Here is a 21746-nt window from a genome sequence, read left to right as displayed (position 1 = left end):
TAAAAACGAATACAGAATATGATTAAAATTGATAAAATTTGTTAGGAGTTAAGACTTGCCTGTATCATCCAGAGTGTATGGGTTGTTTGAGTATGTCTTATTCCTGAGTTTATTTATCTCACAGATAAAAATCCAAAAAAAAAAAAAAAAATTGGGAAGAAATCCATATTATGCACCGCACTTAGGAATATTGTATTACTCCTCATTTACACTGCTTCCACAATGAAACTGCCTTCTGCCACCATTCTTAAGAAGGTTTTCAAAAACTTGAGCCAGTTGCAACAATTGTCGAGGATAATGTTAGACTATTTGTATTTTAGTATCTTTGACCCCTTGGTTCAGCGGCACCAAGTGCCAAGCGTAGCGATTCGATCGACCTTTCAGCGAATTATCTAGTGTGCCAAAAATAGCTTTTTTTTTTGTGAGTTTTTACAATATCCTTAAACTCCTACTGTATATATTAATAGCATTTAACACCTTAAACCTTTCTAATACAGAAAGGAAAATCACCTTTCTTTATATTAATCAATTACTAACCCCTTTTATTTCCGCTTGGTCACTAGGTGGCACCGCTCCTGCCTCCACGTGGTGGGGCTGGAAACCTGGGAGGAAAAACAGTCAAAACCTTTTTCACAACAAAGTCAAAACCTTCCAACAATCAACTCAAGGACGTGAAGAAATTAATACAAATGGCAAAAAGACAAACCGATATATACACATACACAAAAATGTTTGAAAAATATAGCTGGAACTCCAAAAGCAGTAAAAAATTGTCCAATAGCTGCCTAGGAAAATTAATGGAAAAGATCATAAATGCAAGACTTAAGTGGTACCTAGAAAACCATAACCTTTTGTGCTCAGTACAGTGTGACTTCAGGAAACATGGATCAACCTTGGACCTCTTAATTAAAATAAAAGCAACATACGGAATGCTTTCATAAGAAAAGAGCATTTACCCATTATATCGAGAAAGCATACGATACAGCCTGGCACCATGGCATTCTCTGGGACATACATAACTTAAAGTTAAGAGGACATCACCCTATTTTCATCCAGAACTTTTTACAGCATCGAGCCTTTCAAGTATGAATACAAATTATACACTCAAAGGTTTTCCTACAAGGAGTACCACAGAGATCAGTCCTCAGTGCCACACTGTTGGCAATAAAAATAAACTCGATAACCCAACAGATACCATCTACCATAAATACAGCTCTTTATATAGATGATTTCAGTATCTCTTTCCAATCTCAAAACATGAACAATAGAACGCCAGGTACAAGGCGCAATAAACAAGGTCAGCAATTGGGCTCAAGAAAATGGTTTCACAATCTATACACAAAAAACAATAGGCGTGTACTTCGACAGAAAAAGAAACCTCCATTTAGATCCGGAATTAAAACTTAATGGACAGTTAATTCCAATTAGACCAACCATAAAATTTCTTGGACTTATTCTTGATAGAAAACTAACGTTTTTAGAACATATAAAACAACTATGAACAAACTTCCTCAAGAAACTAAATATTTTGATAGTCTTATCGGCAACGACCTTGGGCACAGGTAGACTTACTTCGTTGCGATTATACAGAGCCCTTATAAGATCTCGACTAGACTATGGGCCCCATGTACAACTCAGCCAAACAGAGCGCACTGGGATGGCTTTACGAACAGCATTAGGAGCATATCACCTGTCCAGAGCCTATATGCAGAGGCTCATGAACCACCACTACAACTCAGGAGACAAAACTTGCTGTTATACTACGCTGCAAAGATAAAATAAATACCTGACCACCCGATATGGACCACCTTACATGAACCAGATTTGGAAAACATACATAGAGTACATCCAATGGTTGTACTCTATACATGTTTATATATACCTCTGTGTACATAAAGGTGGAATGCAATTCCACCTTTATGCAAACAGATAGTTCCAAAACAGAAACCAAGGTAGGAATCGCTGCCAAGTTTCCACATACTATAATTTTCCAACTGAGTACAGCATTTATACTGCAGAATTGGCGGCTGTACAACTAGCAATCAACCATATATGGCTAACCAACATCTCCAGCATGCTCGGACCTCAATCGCCGCAAGCATCCCCACGCCAACGGTATTCCAGAAACAGCAAAACCACCTTGATTGGCACGAGAGTAGTTAATGCTAGCCTCAGAATACGAGATCGCCAAGCCACCAGCAATACTCACGCAAATATCTTCATTAGCATGCTGGATCCGTTGACAAAAGTTGATGAAATTCAGCCACTGTTGATGGAACTAGGCATGCCCGGTAAGCCTTTAAAAATCAATACCAAGCATTGGTGTTATGCTTCCTTCAGGATTCAGATTGATGGGCGTAATTACCAACAATACCTCAATGCCAAATACTGGCCGAGGGGCCTGTTGGTAATGCCATACTATGGGACACTAAAGACCAAGAACTTATCAAACCCGAGCCCAATTCCACAACAATACATAACTACGTCAGCATAGCTACCAGTCCTCTCTAGCGGAGTCTCCCAAATTATATCCGAGAGCGGGTGCAATTTGTGGATGTCTAACGTGGAGATGACGAGCGAACATCGGACCGGTCGCATTCCATTTAGAATATCCAGTAAGAGGGCACATCGAACGCGACATCGATCCCGGGACGAGATTTCAGATCATCATATGAAAAGCAAATACTGTTCCGAGAGTAATCTCATTATAGTACAACCTTCTGTTGAAATAAATATTCCATGTTTCCTACAAAACATCAGGAATGCCAAAAACAAACTAGATGGCCTACTTGATTTGCTTTCCTGCGCAGAGTACGACTTCGTCATTCTGATTGAAACCTGGCTCAGAGATGAAATGGAAATTGCTGCCTTCACCTCAAATCTTGGCTATCACACGCTGGCTGCTAATAGAATTGGGAGACGAGGTAGCGGTGTCGCAATCTGTCAAAGGAGTTCACTCCCCCTGATTAAGGCATCCACTTATCCATAAGGTAACATAGAAGTTGTTCTTGGAATCTACCGAATTGCTGATTTGTCGATCTCTTTGTGTGCCGTTTATTTCCCTCCACCGGTTTCTGAGGATTCTGTCCTTAATCTGACAGCATGGCTGTCATCCACAATCATCGGCAAAAGCTCATCATCCTCGGAGACTAACCTTCCACTGCTAGCCACAAAGAAGCTCCTAGATACACTGTCATTGAACATGTCGGAAAACTGGCATTGGTCTTATTCATGTTCCTCCCTCGCGTGCCGATGCCACCCTGCAGCGCATCTTCTCAAACTGTTTAGTAAATGGAACTGAGAACTTCCTCCTGTCCGATCACGTTCCGATCGCTGATATGATATCTCTCAGGCACCTAAGGATGAACGTACACAAGTACAAACTACAAACACTGTCAGGAGAATATACAATCCAAAATACATCAGCATTGGACAATTACTACCCTTTTCCAACTTTACCCATGGAACATACTGGCTGAGCTTAACATAAATGAGGCTGCCTACTGGCTTTCGAGATGGATGGAATTCATTGCAAGGTCTGCAATGTCCAAAACTTGCATCCTTAGTCTCCACTCAAAGCCATCGTGGAATGACCTGACCAAGGCCTTTAGGGAAAAACAGGCAGCCCATGCCTCTTACACGAAGTCGCCTTCACGAGAGTCATACGCCAAATTTTCCAAAGCAAGGATGGATTTCCAGAAGAGTAAACAATTTGCTATTGACAATTTCATGAATGGCCGGCTATCCACGGGTAAACGTGTGTGGTGCACAAGTCATACATGCACCCCTCTATCTTTAGATGTCCAGGAATAGTGTGAGCATGTGCTGCGTTTTGAGCGAGATCACCGTGTGTCCGAAGCATATCCTTGGAAAGAAGCGCTTAACGTTTCTTCACCTTCTAGTAATACAGAAATTTCCGAAGAAAAGCTAATAAAAATAATAAATTCACTACCTGACAAGTCCACCATAGGAATTGACGCAATACCTCTTTAGTCTAAAAATTGCTTCTTATTTCATCAGCAAAGAGCTCACTCACCTCTACAACAAAGTACTCAAATTTGCACAGGTGCCTTCAAGCTGGTTATCATACAGAGTCGTGGCAGTTCCTAAGAAGCCTCGTGCGAGAAGAGCGGCTGACTTCAGGCCAATATCAATTGCCTCTCCCTTCCTGAAATGCCTCGAGAAGTGCATCTATAATGATGTAGCACTCGCAATCTTTGCGCATAGGCCAGAACACACCCATTATGCCATGCCTAATAGATCTACCGTAACCTGCCTACAGTCCTTATCACAGAAAATACTTCAGGCCTGGAATGACAACAACGAAGATCTTCACACCATTTTCTGGACATGAAATCTGCTTTCGACTCGGTCCAAATAACACCCCTTCTTGCCTTACTTGAGAGATTCTACGGGATATCCGGAAATAAGCTCGAGATCCTCAATAATTTGCTATCTAGGAGAATGCTTCACTTCAAAGGCGATGGCATTACAGTCTGTAAAAGCGTCGAAGTAGGGATCCCACAAGGTGGTTGTCTCTCAGCCTTGTTATTTGCAGCAATATTCGTTCCATTAATGGAACAAATGCCAGATTTCCTATCGTATGCTGATGATATTGTTTGCTACTTGCCATGAAAACGCCATGTTGGTGATTCACAAGAAAAACAAATCTCCTCTGAATATGTAAACATTCTATAAGTATGCTAAATTTTTTGGCCTGTCAGTCAATCCAGAGAAGTCAAACTATCTCATCTTTACGCCAAGTCGGATGACTTCTACTGATACTGCATCTTCTCTACTTCCGGAATTGGCAGGAAATGTCCTGACTCCCACAGACAGTGTCAAATTCCTAGGAGTAATCCTCTCACCTATAAAAAAACAAATCCAAGCTCAGTGTTCCAAAGCCCTGAGAGCGTTCTGGGGAATGAAAATTGATCTGTGCAAAACGCACAATAAGCAAATAATCAAGAACTATCTCGCAACTTACTTCTGTAGTGTACTCTCCTATGCCGTGGAAGTTTGGTCGGCGGCACCACCCACCAGTCTCAGGAAACTATGGGGCCTCGAATTCTGGGTGCTGAAGTGGGCCAACTTGTGGTCGCACCAGATCTACACAACATCTAAATCTACTCTCTGCTGCAACCTGCAATATACACCCATAGTCCACAGAGCCCATGTGCTAAAAATAAAGTCATTCCTTCATCTGTGCTCAGCTAAGCAGGATCACATCAACATCTGGAACACGGTTGGTTGGTGTTTGCCAGGCAGACATCTCCGTAGTACTCCCTCCCTGTGCTCAAGGCTCCAGCGGTTATAGAATTTCAAGAGACACTTCCGAAATGTGACTCTGGACACTCAACTCGCTCAACATCGACCTGTGGACTATAGACAAGGCATATCGCGATGGCATCTTGTCCTGTTTGAAAAGGACATTTATGTAAGTGCCGATCTTAGTTAGCCGATGTCATTTCATGTTCTGCTCAACTTGTAGTCCTTTTTCGCTGTAATTACTACTTCATTCATTTTTACATTTTGATTATCATCTTTGCTTTGATCTATTAATTAGTTATTATTATTACTTTATTTCATTTTTTTTCCATTATAAAACAAAATCACTTGTATAAACAACGAATTGTAAGATTCCTCTGGCTTTCTGTGTAAGGAATCACTATTGTATTAGATTAATAAAGAATCTTATTATTCAATGCCCTACAAAAAATATATATAAAAAAAAATAAATCACAAATCATAAGTTTGGTGCACTATAGCCATAGACGCTGATGCGCCAGCAAAATACTCAAATAAACCAACCAACCAATCAACCTGGATTCAGCGATTTCTTCAGAGCCAAATAATTGTATTTTCTTGTGTCCTCCTCTATTTCTGTTTATATGTAGTAGAAAAAGGCACCACTAGTTAACAGAGCTATAGCAGTTGCAGATAAGCATGATCCTCATGAGCTAGAGAAGATCTGTTTGGAAACAAAAGGCGCGTTCCTTATCGATCATCTTTCCCAATTACACTTCTCTAATCCCTGGATACGAAAAATATGAGGCACAACGCAGCAGAAACGCATTAGAGTGGTGCCAGAGTAACTCTTTCTTTTTTGTTTATCTTTACTGACCGCAAAAACTAATGCGCTCTCTCACTCTCATTTTCAGTTGTCTACTCCTATTATCTGCTTTTCTTTTTTTCTACTCTAAAAGGGTAATAGACTTTGGGCTTGAAATTAGGAGCATCTGCTCCACAACAACAATCTCACAGTTGCGTGCTTAAGCAGGTGTGTGTACGCGCGCGCGCGCGTCATATCTTTTATACTGACGTCTTCCATGCGTGGTTGAGGTCTATATACCCCAAAGTCTCATTATACATCGTTACTGGATCCTGTACAGTTTTCTGGTTCTATACGCATGCTCTAATTTCACTGCTGGCAAGAAAACAAAACATCTTAAGTTCTTGGAAATGTGGACTTGCCTGCATTACTTGGAAGCTTCGTGGGAAATTTTCTTCATGCACGATAGTTTGTGAGATCATGACTGTACCCTATCGGAAATAATTCGTAAGTTATGGACATTGTTTGAAGTTACGAAGATGTCCAACTTTGCAATGTCTTCTGAGTTGCGTGGGACTTTCATTTCTTATCCTGGTCCACCAGAATCAATCAATCAATGATTTTCCTCAAAAGTACATTAACTTACATGATTTAATTTTATGTACTCCATCCTATCTATTTGTAATATATTAAGCAATTGTTATCACATTTGCAAATATGCGATTCTTTTTTGGAAAAAGACAAAGATATTCATTTATCCATGGTAAGTCTTTGCATTTCTCTTTTAGAGACCGTGCTCAGAATGCATCGAGGCTCTTTGCGCTAATTTGTTTCCCATTTTGTTTTTTGCTCTCGCCATTTTCCCATTAGCACTATGAGGTCAAACACCTAGTATTTCCACGTGAACGTAGTTTCGCTGCGCGACACATCTTCCATTGAAGAGTCGCCTTAATTGTTGTAAATAGCTGTGATCTATGGAGACTGGAGGGCATGACAACTTAACACGAAACCCATCTTCGCCTTAATTATTCTTTATATCTTCTTGGGAAACTCGAAGAGGAATCATTAATTAAGGTAATTAGCTCTCTGGTTAGTTATATCTAGATATGATAGAAGCAAAATTTGTTCCGATGTCTTGATGCAAAGTACATACGAGCTAATTAAGGTATTTGTGATGAGTCTAGTTCAGTTATGACTGCAAGTGTGGTATGAATATGATTGCCACTCAAATATGGTTGTAAAAATGAATTCAGTAACATTAATTCTTCCTGTTTTTTTATTTTTTAGAGCATCTCCACTGGAAGAGTGAATTTAATCATTTATTAATACTGTAAGCAGAGAATTGCATAAGCTACAAGGGATTCTCTCCAATACACAACAATGCTCAAAGAGCTACACATCACAGGTAAGAATAATTAGTTGGCTTTTATAGCATTTATGGTGATTTGAAGCATGTGTTTCTATATGGAAAATCTTATATCATTATGGAAGAGCTCAATCAAATGATAATAATAGTTTTATTCTCTGTTTGTATTAGTACACTAGTCGCTTCAAGGATGTTCCCCCTTGAAACTTCATCGTAATTGAGTCTCACTCAAAGTATCATCATCGTATGTTCTCTGCCACGTGTCAGGACATTGACAGTCAGAACACAATCGCATCATTCTGTCTCTACCCCTCCCCGTCTCCTTTATTCCACGATTGGAATCGTGTGTGATTTTATGGTAGTGATACCTATCACTCAACGCCTCCGTAGCCGAGTGGTCAGGAACGGAAGTGCAGTAGCACACGCTCTTTGAGTACACAGAGGTTCAAGCCCCTTACTGCTAAATACGGCCGATCTGCCAACCAGTACTGGACCAACGTGGCAGATTATAGTCCATTTCTCTCAGCATAAGCCGTTGAGGAGACTTCCATCCTGCAGTGGATTGCTAATGGCTGAAGTTTACCTTCTTTTTACCTTTACCTATCACGCAACGTAAAATCGCCCACATTCCAATTTTGGGTCTTCCTTTTGATCTCTTGCCCAACAACCATTTTGTAAATGACTAATCCAATTTTCCTTACTTACCTTCATCGTACTTCGATTTCATCCTTCCCTCCCCATTACTTCTTTATTTCTAGCCCTGTTCCATTTTATCATTTCAAGCCTCCTGCACATCCTAAAAGCATCATCTCATCAGTTGTTGCCATCGTGGGTAGCACAGTTGGTAGAATCGCCTTCCTCCCCCACATCAGGTGGAAAAGACCCGACTTCAAATTCAGTCAATGACGAAATTCGGGATTTTTATGAGTCACTTTCAAAAGGTGGCTGAGTTAGTCTGTCTCCGTCGGGGGTTGCATGGTTCCCCCTAAAACTCGGGTTTTTTTCCTACAGCAAAAAGCAAATAGGCCACAGAACCCACGCAATTTACAGACAGCATATGTGGAGCAATATGGCCAAGATGCGCCTTAAGCACTACGACAACCAGCCAATCATCAGTTCTTCTAATATCATCTTAGTGTCCATGTCTCGTTCCTTTGAAGCTGCAAAGGAAAGAAAGAGACATTTAGTGCCCTCACCTGAGATCGACTAACTCAGTTACGTTGTGAAAAAAAAATAGTTAAATTCCTCATCGCCCGGATTCGAACTCAGTCTTTTTCAGCCAGGGACGCGATTATACCAAATGTGTTACCAACTTTATCGAACAGAGAAGAAAGCTTCTCTATTCAATCTATTCTCATATCCTTCAGTATCTCCAACTTTTTTTCCAATTTACCCTATCAAAGAATACTTTTATTTAGGAATAACTGATTGACCACAACGTCATTCAAAAAGAGGATAGATGCCTTTCCAACATTTTTATTACAAAGTAACAATACTTTGTAATAAATTACGATATATATTTTTAAATATATATCGTTTTTTTTTTTTTTTTTTTAAGTATTCTATTCCGCTTCCCCGATCACTAGCGTTGGAAGGATATTTTAGGAGCTTGGCTTTGCATTAGTGACGCATTTGAAGCCATTTAAAATTAAAATGGCAAAAAAAAGTTATTCGAATCTTCTGTTCAAGACCTTAATTAAGGAAGCCACTTGTTGATTCTGGCTTTAAAGAGATTAGAAGGACGTTTCCGTGAGTTAATGAGCTAGCTGCACTCCCCTCTTTCTCTCACTCTCTTTCCCTTAGAAATAAGTTTTTTTTTTTTTTTTTCCGCACAGATGCGCAACTTCGATTTTTGTACCCCGTTCCTTAAAAATTGCATATCTTAGACTTCTAAGTATTTCGCTTCCTCCTCCTTGGAATCTGGATTATGCGGTACAATAGTTTCTACAGAGTAAAATTCTTTGTTAAAGAAAAACCTTAATTCAAAATATAATAACAAGTCTGCTTATTTCAATACTTTTCATATATAATTTCCATATAATAATATCGAGAATCATAGCAACTTGAAGGAAATAAACTTTAGTCCTCACGTATGGTAGAGTTTCTTCAGATTGGCTCTTTAATGAATATTAAAGTAAATGACAGATCACAGACTGGAACTAGATCTGTCAGTGTAAAGAGCAGTTCAGAATCATTCTGGCGTGTGAAGCATATTAGTTCAGGATATGGTGGACTCAGTGATGGGTCTGCAGCTTTTGGGAAGCAGCTCGGTGGTTAAGGTACTTTGGAGCATGTTTTCAGATATCATTTTGGTTGCTGTAGATGTAAGTGGTCGGCGATTTGGGAGTTCATAATCTTCATCTGGTGGTCTGGTAGAGTTTACCGTTGAAGAAGGATGGAGATTTAGTCCAGGAGTGAGCAACAGTATATAGGATTCGATTAAAGTTCGCGTCTATTTGAAATTCTTTTAATAGTGACATTACTGAGAGACTAGTCCAGAGAGAAGCGGCCACTTCAGGATCAAAATTCACGTACCAATATTAGTTTTTGTCGTCTGTGCGATGCACAAGAATCCATAGCATATAAAATTACGGAGTAGATCTTAATTTGCTGAACTCTGTTTGGGTCCTCAACATAAATGAGGTATTCTTTCGCTGCCAAAGAATGACACTGAATCGCTTGAGGTGGCTCTCTTTGTAGGAATTAAAATCTTAGCTTTTGATCATAGTTGCTTCCAAGTATTTATAGGTGGTAGCGTTTGGTAGTGCTACTCTTCTTCAGATAGGTTGGGCGATGGATGAGTAATGCTTGAGGAATAAAACCGTGTCTGCAGATTTAGTGAGGTTTAAGTATAGATCTAAAAATAGTTTTCAATTCATTGTTATATCGTGTGTCGAGATATGATAGTGAACTGAAAGCCGTGAATGATAGTAAATAAGAGTCCTGATAGGACTCCATAACCCGGGACACCGGCTTTGATGTGGAACGAGTGCCAGGAATTTTTTAATGGTAGATCGATACTGATGTTGTGTACTAAGGCCAGTAGAAACCAGAGTAAGTCTATTTAATCTGGAGAAGGGATTGAGGATAAAGAGGAGAGGTAGTGTCCCCAGGCTGCCGAATAGTGCTTCAGTATCAACATATGTGACTGCACGATGAGATTTAACTTCGAAGATAAAAAGGCTAGAAGAGTACATTTTAATCGTGACTCTTGACTATACAAGAACTAAATTAATAAGAGCCAAATTTTCAGCGTCATAGTTCAAATTGGGTCATGCGGTTTCTGTCTGCTGAAAATAAACTGCCCTACTATCAATATCCGGGCACACTTCTTTGATAGTTGGTTACATCCTACTCAAGCTCCACGTATCTGCCCCTACTATAAATATACTCGTATGACGAAACAGCAGTACAATTATGAATACAAGACGCCTCAGTCAACGGAGTTAATGTGAGTATCTGAAAGTTGGACTGGCCTGCCCAGAGCCATGACCTCACTCCTGTGGAGTATTTCTGGGATGAATTGGATCTTTGGATGCGTGTGAGGAGCGACTGCTGAAAGAACTGAACTGGTCTCCTCTTTGAAGATCGAATGATGGAACATGCGGAAGACATCGATAAAAACTTGTGGAGAGTGTTCCACGGTGACTAGAGACTCATAAAAGTTAAAGGTTCAGCAACGTTATTAGATTTTCTGTTCAGAAAGGTGGTTTGCAGATATTCTAATGTCCGAATATTAATGATAGCGCAGTGTGTAATCCAGATCATACAGAATTTTGGACTAAAACGTTAAAACTTTGAGGTTTAACTCTCTTTTCTTCAAATTCCTAACAGATCAACCACTTAAAACGATCATATAGCAGTCGGTTGATATGAGTGATCTGTTAGGCAAGTCCGGATTGAGTTGCATTGGACCTTCAGTCAGAAGGGGCTGGTTAGCTAAGGTGAGCAGTATTTATTATTATTTGTTTTGAGTATTTATTTGTACTGAATTGTATTCCAGATACAATAAAAAAAATTCTTCCACTGATTATGGAGTAATTTTTTAAATATTTTTTTCCTATTTATGCTCCAGAGCGGCCATATAAGGTCAAGGAAATTTACAAAAACCGCACCATGTTTAGTAGTCATGTGGGCAAGAACCGTGGTCAATAGTTTTGGAGGCTGTATAGAAGATTACAGCATTCAGTACAGCTAGTTCGGATTCACATGCTTCGAGAACATTCCAAGGGCTGTAGTTGGCTACAGAGCAATATTTAAGAGTTAGAATGGTCAGTGGGAACTTTCATTTTAACGTAAATTGTCATATAAGAGATTGGAATCGAAAGAGCTGACGGAAGTGAGGTTATTAGAACATGGTCCGATTGAAATGGTTTTCGGGTAGGCCCTCAACGCCACATATCCCAGGGCTGAGGATGGGATCAGTTCTATTGCTATTTAAGAGTGTGGCCACTATTGAAGTTCCCCGTATGTGAATGGCAGAGGTATTGAAGTTTCGTCATTATCCAACAGATGGCATCGTTAATTCTATCCGAATCAGAGAAGTGTGTTATATAGAGCTTCCTACCAATCAATGGGAATCAATTAGCAGTCAGTTAGTGCTGATTTACAGTTAACATACGCTTGGTACTTTGTCCATTGCTTTAAGTTGCGTGAATAAATCGAATTATGGGAATTGATACCCTTGAAGAGTATTCGATTCCCACCATCTTAAAATATGCACACTCTGTGTTCTGTATTAAGGTATTACAGTTTAGTCATACGGCTTAAATAATGCAGGTTCGCCCTTCCGACATCAATAGCATACAAAGGTCACGTGCCTTGAACTTTGAAGTATGAATTATAACCGGCCACATTTAGTCAAACAAGCGATTTTCGGTCTGAGAAGTTTTGAAAAAGCAAACTATATATTTCGGTCCATGGGAGGAGAATAAAGTCGAGCGTATTCAGTTTATTCCTAATATTTCAGGCGTTTTGGTAGGTTTCAGGATTATATGGCATAAAATATGAATACGGAGGACCGATTCCTTGCAAATTTGGGTTGTCTTAGATAATGATTTACTTTGTAAATCATTATCTGAGAGATAATAATTTACATTCGACTTCAATCACCAAAGGACCAAGCGGCAATCGTCTATGTTAAGTGTAAATCAGCGCTAATTGACGATTAATTGATATGGGAATTGCTAGATAAAGATTTGCTTTGTAGCATACATTATGATTGAATTTGGTACTGGAGAAGGGCCCTTGTGAATAGCAAAGTTGAATAGTTGGTAGAATCGCCGTCCTTCCCACATCGGGTGGAAAAGAGCAGAATTTGAGACCAGCGATGAGGGGAAGAATTTTTATAGGTCTTTTTCACAACGTGGCTGAGTTAGCCGGTCACAGGCGAAGGTAGCGTGGTTTTTTCTTCCAGAAACCCGGATTTTTCGTCCAGCAAAGAGAAAATCGACTTCAGAACACACGCAATTTATACGGGGCAGTATGGCCTTAGTAGCTGATTTCTCCTAAAAATCCCTATTGAAACAAATAACTGCTAACTTCCAGTAGACGTCATCAGGGGCGCTACAGTCGGGCTTATGCACAGCTCACTTTTTCCCTAAATGTACCACTCTTAACATTACAGGTTTTTGAGTTTTCCTCTGGATGGGGAATTTTATCGTATTCCATATCGCTGATCGATAAATTTGCTTAATTAGCTTACTATCATTATGAACTTTCTGAATATAACAACTAGTACAGTGGATCGGTGTTCCTCAACAATATATCTCGATATTTTTTCCTCGATAAAGTGAAACATAAGGAATTAAGGCAGAATTACTTTCTCTGCTGTAATCGCTTGGGATTCGTTGTGAGAGTGCGCAGGCTGGATGTAGTTTTGAAATAACGCACGTGGTCACTAATGCATTTATCACGCGAACTATCCCGTATGCTGCCATAATCATTTAGGATGATGCAAACTATTGTCTCTTGGGGACAGCCATATTGGAGTATAAAAAGATTTCATTTTTCGTGTTAGTGTTTGTGGTTACGAAGAAGTAAATGTTTGTCCGATGGCAATGCATCCTTAGCAAGGTAATCCCCCTCTTGGTGCAACGTATCTTTATGAAATGGCGTTCATCTCCCTTGACGAAAGGTTCCAATAATGGACGCTCGCTGATGCCAGTCATTGTATTAACGTGTAGGATCTTTCTCGCCCCTGTTTTGTGCAGCGTTCATTGTGCACTTTGCGAACTTTGCACGTCCCCGCAGTTCATGACTTTAATCACACGCAGTCCCCTATGAGGGGGGGCTGCCGTGGGTATGTGATAATATTTTCCAACCCTGTGTTTACCCCCTAATCAATCATATCCCTGCCGATTAGCGAGGAAGTTGCGTGCAGACAGTGGGCTTGGCCCGCTGTCATTTTAACAGCAGTCGCTCACCTTGCGCGCGCTCGGCGTGTAGGTTCGCGTGCGAAGTTGTAGTTGAATATTTCATGTTCTGTTTCGGAGTGAGTGCCCGGATGGTAAACAGGCGAAGCTGAAAAAGCTGCAGATAACATCGCTACCCGCTTGGAACGAATCGGAAAATTGAATTCTAAGAGCTAGTAAATTGAATAGGTATGGATAGCGCGAGTGAAATATGACAATTTTAATAACGTGCCACCACTCGAATATTGTATCCATCTGGGCAAAGCCACAAATATCTCGTACCACGTGCCTCAATAAATGGAAACCCGACGCTTTTTTTGTGTTAGCTAATATCTAAGAAGCCAGAACAAGTGAGCACCTGTTCTTCTCACTCGGGAAGGCCACGAGCAGTCAACTAGTGTTTATATGATGCCCAGAAAATAAAGGATGCTTGATAGAAATACAATATGGGAGACTTCTTGGTTTTGAAGCAGTTTAGAAACATTTATTCCATCGATAGCAGCTTATTTAGGCGAATGAATCCACTTGCTGCCATCCAAGTCGTTGGATGAAAGACATTCTTGTCTGTTCATTTCTGTATTAGTTGAATCACCAATCTTCCACGGTGTTAAGGGTTTGGCTTGTTTACAATGACTATTTTCTTTTGCATTTCGCCAAGTGGTTAATTTAAGATTGCTGAAGCTGCATTGTCATGGCAACCATTGCTCTGGGAGGACCACTGAGCCAAAGATAATCGAGAAAATAAAACAACACGCACAGAGGGTAGACAAAGAAAAAAGGCAGGCGGATATGGTATTCTTGTGTGTGTATTGCATGCGTAAATAACTAAAGAAAAATTAAATGAAAATCGAGGTAGAAATTAAAAAGAAAGAACGGAACGTAAAAATAATTGAAGAAAACAAATGAATACGTAAAATAAGATTTGTGCTTATTTATGCGAGCACACCGATCCATCCACCCTCAACACTAAGGTTGAGAACACTATTAGCACAAAAATATGCAAACCCTAAAAACGATCACCCAAGAATATATAATGACTGCAATCGCAGTCTTCTGTGAGTGGAAAATGTCTGGATCCATCGACCGAAACCGAGAAGTCGACTACAGGTTTCGGGCGATGGTGAATTATTCAACATTGTTCGTCGTGACAAACCGACTGTAGTACAAGCAGTTGGCCTCAAAATTGTTCCCAAAAATCAATAGAATACACTCTGAAAATTTGGAATCGATTCAAATCTGGATTAATTCTCAAGCATCCGACATAATTTCATTTCTTTATGTATTGCTCTACCATTCATATCCGAACACTTGCATATCTACAAATGATATTATTCTCAGGAAAACTAATAAAATGTGCCGCATTTACCACTATTTTGTAAATGTCTTCCAATATATTTTCAAAGAGACTACCAGCCTTCAAAAAGCCTACCAACGAGACGATGCAATTCATCTCGGAGGTTCTCTAGAGGATTGAGGTCACGGCTGTGGGCTGGCCACTGCACCTTTTCGATGCTCGTGTAAAATTGTATAGATATTACATGAAGATGGGCAGAATGGACAATGAGCCAAATATAAAATATCGTGGATATTGTACTTTGTGTGGGTCCAGAGATTATGGTTCCATAATGAAGGATTTCATGGTGAGTGTATCGATTTCAGGAGAGACAGGAAGGGTGGAAGGAGAGTAGGAGTCGTGCTTCTTATCAAAAGCACTCTGAAAGTGATCAGACTTATATCGAGAGTCAGATCAAGTTCAGATAGACGTCCAGTCTGTGTGGTGCAATATGGCATGCAGTAAAGAAAATGTGTTACGCACAAAACTATCTGAGGAGTACGATAGAAATCTTTATAGGCAATTTAAATGGTCAGCCAAGTGTGGCTGCCTCACTATGGGCGAAATCAACCTGTCTCTTGTATATTGTAAATCGCGGAGTGGCAATGCGCTATAGAGAAACAGATTTTTGAGCAATCTGGATGACTGCTATTTGGTTCTCACCATCACTGCATCACCAACTGCATCCAAAATTTGATAATACAGGAACCAATAGTGGGTAGTGTCCAAGGAGATTTCTGTAGCCGAATTTAAACGAGAGGACTTCGATTTCAAGAGGGCACTAACGTGGGCTGAGGTATTTTTCGAACTCCGTTAACTGTAAAGACAACTATAAACTGTTGGATTGGAGTCAAGCTGGAAGGTATTGAAGATATTTTTCTTGGAAGCAACAAATGCATTTGTTCTTGAGGAAAAATTTCGCAAAAAAAAAAAAAAAAAATTGGGGATGTTAATGAGATCATCATTAAACTCTGAAAATATCCCCCTAAACTGGAAAAGCAAAGAAAAAGGCGATGGGCAGCTATAGGCAGTGAGCTTGATTTTAGTAGTGGGAAAGGTCATGCAGTCTGTTAAGGATACAATACAGTACCATGTCGATATCAATGGTACCTTAATGGATCACAGCATGGATTTCGGAAGGGGAAATCTTGCTTGGCCAATGTAGGTAAGTATGACGAATTATAAAACAGTGGATATAAATAAAACTTTGACATTATTTAGCTAGACTTCGGTAATGGTTTTGATATGGCTCCCCATGAAAGGCTATTATATAATGTCAAAGTTGCAGACTGGCGCAAATTATGATTACTGGTACGATATTTATTGAATCAAGGCTGGCTAAAATGTGGAGACAGAGTACTCTTCAATGACCATTCCTCAGGGTGGACCAGTGTAGCAAGTAGAGTCCTTCAAGGATCAGTATTGGGACCACTTCTGTATCTCATCTTCCTAAATAAAACTTTTAAATGACATTGATGAAGAAGTACAGGAAAAGTTTACAAAGTATTTTAAAGGTAGAAAGAGTAGTTAACGATCAGAACCAGACCATTTTGCTTAAAAATGACAGATCGTTTGCACAAATGAGCTGAAAAATGGCAACTGAAGTTTGATGCTTCTAAATGTAAGATTTTGCATATGGGGAACACAAATCCAGGAGTTACTTTGATCTGGGGACAGCTGAGTTAAATCATAATTCGGGACGAAAAAGGTTTAGGAACAACGATTCAGTGAGACATAATTTTTCATGCACTGTAAACGTGAAGCTCACAATGTTCTGTCTATGATGTGTAGAACTTATCAAGTAGGAAAAAGATGTAATTGCCCCTTTATATAAGATCAGCGGATCCCTGGGTGTTTCCCGAGACCCTTTCAGGGATTCGCGAGGTTAAAACTATTTTCATAATAATACTAAGACGTTAGACTGACTTTGGGGTCCTCAATAATTTTTAAGAGTGTAAAGGGGTCCTGAGACCAGTAGCGTAGGAACGCCTTGGCATTGGGACAGATGCCAAGGGCGCCAATGACAGGCCACATCAGAATGATGCACTGTAAACATGAAGCTCACAATGTCCTGGCTATGATGTGTAGAACTGTCTATGATGTCCTGTATACTGACAGGACATCATAGGGACATCATCAGAGGACGCCACTGACAGGCCACATCATTCTGATGTGGCCTGTCAGTGGCGATAATTATGAGAGCTTCTTTTGACCCAGGGGAGGTCCCCATCGACTGGAGATGTGCAAGTGTATTTCCAATTCACAAAGGGGGATCAAAGAGTGAAACGAATAATTAGACCTGTTAGTTTAACTTATGTTCTGGGAAAAAATATTGGAGTCACTGGTTAAAGAAGTAATGCAGGACCAATTAGACAAGCAGCAGTTATAACCAAGACACAACATGAGTTTGTTAAGGGAAAGTCTTGTCTGACCAATTTGATTGAATACTATGATACAGTCACAAAGGAACTGGATGCAAAGAATAATTTTTATATCATATATTGGACTTGGATTTTAGGAAAACTTTTGATGCTGTTGCACATGAAAAACTACTGTACAAATTGGAGCAATATTGGCATTAAGGAAAAATTGCTGCTTTGCATAAAGGGATGGTTGAGTGGGAGAAGACAGAGAATGGTAATCAATGGACACTGCTTTTCGTGGACCAATATTACTAGTGGAGTCCCCCAGGGTTTGCTCATTGTTGTTTTCTGTATTTATTTATTAATGATATTCATGAAGGAATATCAGATTTAATATCCAAGTTTGCAGACGGTACGAAAGTTGGCATGGCTGTTAATGACAGTACGCTGCTGCAACAGGATCTAGAAAAATTGAGCTGAGAGGTGGCAACTGAATTTAACATAACGAGTACAGATAAGAACAACGCGATTTGTGAATGGAACAAAAGGTTGCTCTTACGAAAAAGGCTTAAGCTCTGCAAATTTCAGTGTCTGGAGACTAGGCACTTGCGAGGGGATCTGATTGAAGTGAATAAGGCCTTGAATGGTTTCAGCAAGCTAAATGCCGATGGGATTCTTCCTCTTGCTCAGATTAATCGCCTGAGTGGACACAATTTCAAATTGGGAAAAGACAGTCGTAGAATAGACGTGCAGAAATTTGCCTTTAGCCAGCGGGTAGTTGATTGCTGGAATAGACTTCCATCTGTTTGTGGAAGTTCACAGCTTAAATAAATTCAAGGTAGAACTACAGAAACATTTTGAATCAATGGATGGGTGAAATGGAAATTACTTTTTTTTTTGGCTGATGCTGTTTAAGCTTGCTTTCTTGCATCATATGTCTCTACTAATTCTAATCCGTTCTGTGCCAAGCTATTTCCACACTCGAGGCTAGCTAACGAAATGGCGCCCCTAGATGATGTCCCATCTGGATGAGAACAGGAGCGGATAAAAATTAACTGGCGTATTTTCAGAGGGCAGAATAGATATATACTGCATAGCAGCATAGATCTATTTGACGTCCAGAATGTAACTTTGAAGGGACCAATCAGGCGATCGCTTCATCAGCGCATGCTCGAATGCATAGCAGTTCGCAATTCAGGCATTGTGTACGTTCTGCGATACTGAATAAGTTAGAAGTTATGAATAATGTGGGTATATTGATGATGTGACTACATTTAGAATATGGTGTTCAGGTTCTTGAGGCCGCACTTTGATAAAGGCAGAACTTCTGTAAATAGTTCAAAGGGGTTACGATTCATTGAGACATAAATTTTCATGCAGTGCAAACTGTCTCTCTCAGTGTCTTGTCTATGATGTATAGGATCTTATCAAGTAGGAAAAAGATGTCATTGCCCCTTTATATAAGATGATGATGTGACCAGGTTTAGAATATGGTGTTCAGGTTCTTGAGGCCGCACTTTAAGAAAGACAGAGCTTCTAGAAACAGTTCAAAGAAGGGACACTAGTTCGGTGAAGGGAGCTAATCGATATTCATACGAAGAATACAGGCTAGAGAAGAATGTATATTCACTGGTAGAAGAGAGGAGAACTAGGTAGTTCATATATAAAATTTTGGGGAACAACAGAAGATCAGATCTCATGAAATACATTTACCTTCGGGCAGTGTCTTGTAGATCGTTGGAATCGGCCTCCTGTGAGTTGTTACGTGCGAACGGACGGACATGCTTGAAGCTAATAGGTGCTTTCGTATAAATAGGTGTTGCGCTGCTTTTGTAAACGTGACCCATCACGAACATGTGATCAAGTGGAGAAGATAGGCTCTGACAACAAGAACTAATGGGTCCTGTAAAACTGCAGAAGCCGCAAAGTGAATGAGAAGACTTCAGATTGTGAATTTTCTAAAATAACAAAAGTTGTCAAAGTTCTGAAATGTTTCCAGTGGATTAAGGTGGCTTAATCCTGTATTATCCAAGTTTGTAAAATAAAATTTGAGAATTAGTACAGTCGAATGTACGGGAAAGGTCTGTGAAGATTACCAAAGTCTGAAAATCTGTCGAATACTATGGGAAAAACTATAATCTTTATTAACAGCAGCTCTTGGTAATAAATGTAAACTGGTTTAACAGGAATAAGAGATATGTTCTGGAATGGGCAAATATTGAGGACATAGAAAGAAAAGAGAAGGTTGTTGTTGTTATTTGATTTTTAGGAGCATTAGCAACTAAGGCCATATTAATAAATAAATAAATTTTCTGTTTATACTCCGGGACGACCAAACGGTCAGAGGAGTTCACAAGATAGACAGAATACTAGAAACAGCACCGTATTCAGTAGTCACGGGCTTGAACTCCGGTCACTCAAGGCACGTGTACTTATGCACCCGCGCCTGACCACCAGGCTACGGCGGCCTTGTTTCTTGGGTAATAAATTATTTGCGATTAAATTATAGTAAAGTGCAGCCATTATCAACCCACTGCAGGATGGAAGCCTCCTCAACAATTCATGCTGAGGGAAATGGACCATAATCTGCCACGCTGGTCCAGTGCAGGTTGGCAGATCGATCGTATTCAGTTCAGGGGCTTGAACCCCGGTCTACTCAAAGAGCACTCCTGCTCCTGCCCACTCGGCTACGGAGGCCTATTGCTCCGGGGATATGCGGTGGTCGTTCCCTGACCTTTCCGCATTCTCCGTATTTGGTGGTAGCGGGCTCGAACCCCTGTCTAATAAAGAAGCGTGTGCAATGCACTGCTGCTCCTGCCCACCTGGCTACGGAGGCGCCTGAAAAGAGAAGGGAAAAAGAGCGAAAACAGGATGGATATCTTTGCTTAAAATAAGTGCGTGGAATGCTGCCGTAAAAGAATAGAAGTTGAAGAATTTAGACTTTAAATTAGTTTCATGCTACAGACCGTAAACATCGTGAAAACTTTTCAAATAAAATGCGCATCTAAGAATAACCTCCGACCTTTTCATATGCGCTCGTTTTTGCAATTGACGTGACGTATGACGGGAATCATTGATGAAGGTTTGTGAAAATGTAAGAAAATTTGATGTGGAACACGTGGCATAATTTGGAGCGCGGCGTTGTGTGGCGGTTTCTCAGGTACCATTTCGAACACCTGGATCGTGTCATGAACAGTAGCAGCAAACTAGTTAAAGCAGTTTAAGGCCACATATTAAAATGCCCAAAGTGGAATCTCATTTGTTTTTCATGTACTTCGCCTCTGCCACTTTTCTTCTTCTGTCTTCTCTTCTCAATTCACTAGTGATGGATTTTTCACACGATAAATCCAGTCGAGAAAATTGAAAAATAAATAAAGAATGCCACTGGAGTTTGTCATTTTTTTTCTCTTTTCTTTATCCAGCGTCTTTTCTTTGTATTCGGTCTTGATTACGCTTGCATCCCAAACGGAACTGCACCGTACTCGAAACACAAAGGCGGCCCAATCTCCTACGGCTTCAACTAAGATGACAACAGAGAGAAACACATGGCAGCCATCAGTCATCCCTGTCACTTTGGAGTCTTCCCTAATAGTTTCAAGGTCGGAGAGTCAGGCGTAGCGCCGATATCCATGTACTAGCCTCATTCGAAGCAGGAAATTGATCCACGAAGAAAGAGGACGTTGGAAGATATGTCGAGGCTTTACGAAGATCAAGTTTTTATTTTTTATGACTGATTTCTTACAACATACGAGTTGATGTCGTAAATACACTTCGTGCGGTCTTTAAATGGGATCGAAGTGATTGAGGAGCTTGTTCTCGATGGGGGTCAATGCCCTCCCGTGTTAACGTAACGTTTCACCTTTGGTGAACAAGCGATGACTTTCATATCATACTAATAACGATAAAAGTATGCAGCACAGAGGGCCATTACATGAAGTGCTCATGGTAAATAGAAACTACATCTAGAAATTCGTCTTTTCTCGTTTTTACTTTTGCTTTGTTCGTTCTTTGAAGATTAAAAAAAGACCAATGCCTTGTATTAAATCTTCTGCAATCCTACTACTATAGTCCAAACCAAGAAAATAAATGAATTATAATTTGCGTTAAAGATATAATCAAATGTTATATATAAGGCAGGATTTGACCATTCTTGTTGATGGAGCTTCCTCTGAATTTTGGAATACGGTGTAATGGGGAGGATGAGTGCTGTGCATCTTCC

At 40.0% G+C, this 21746-nt stretch overlaps 1 protein-coding gene across 1 annotated transcript in view; it reads right to left on the bottom strand.

Annotated features, from left to right (window-relative positions):
• Positions 1-21746, bottom strand: part of LOC150088524 (uncharacterized) — a 142255-nt gene that overhangs the window by 103494 nt on the left and 17015 nt on the right. The gene's annotated exons all lie outside the window — the stretch shown is intronic.

This window comes from Mastigoproctus giganteus, chromosome 3 (assembly GCF_048544385.1).
Source record: "Mastigoproctus giganteus isolate SK-2022 chromosome 3, ASM4854438v1, whole genome shotgun sequence".
NCBI lineage: Eukaryota > Metazoa > Arthropoda > Arachnida > Uropygi > Thelyphonidae > Mastigoproctus > Mastigoproctus giganteus.
This window is presented reverse-complemented; position numbering and strand designations above follow the sequence as displayed.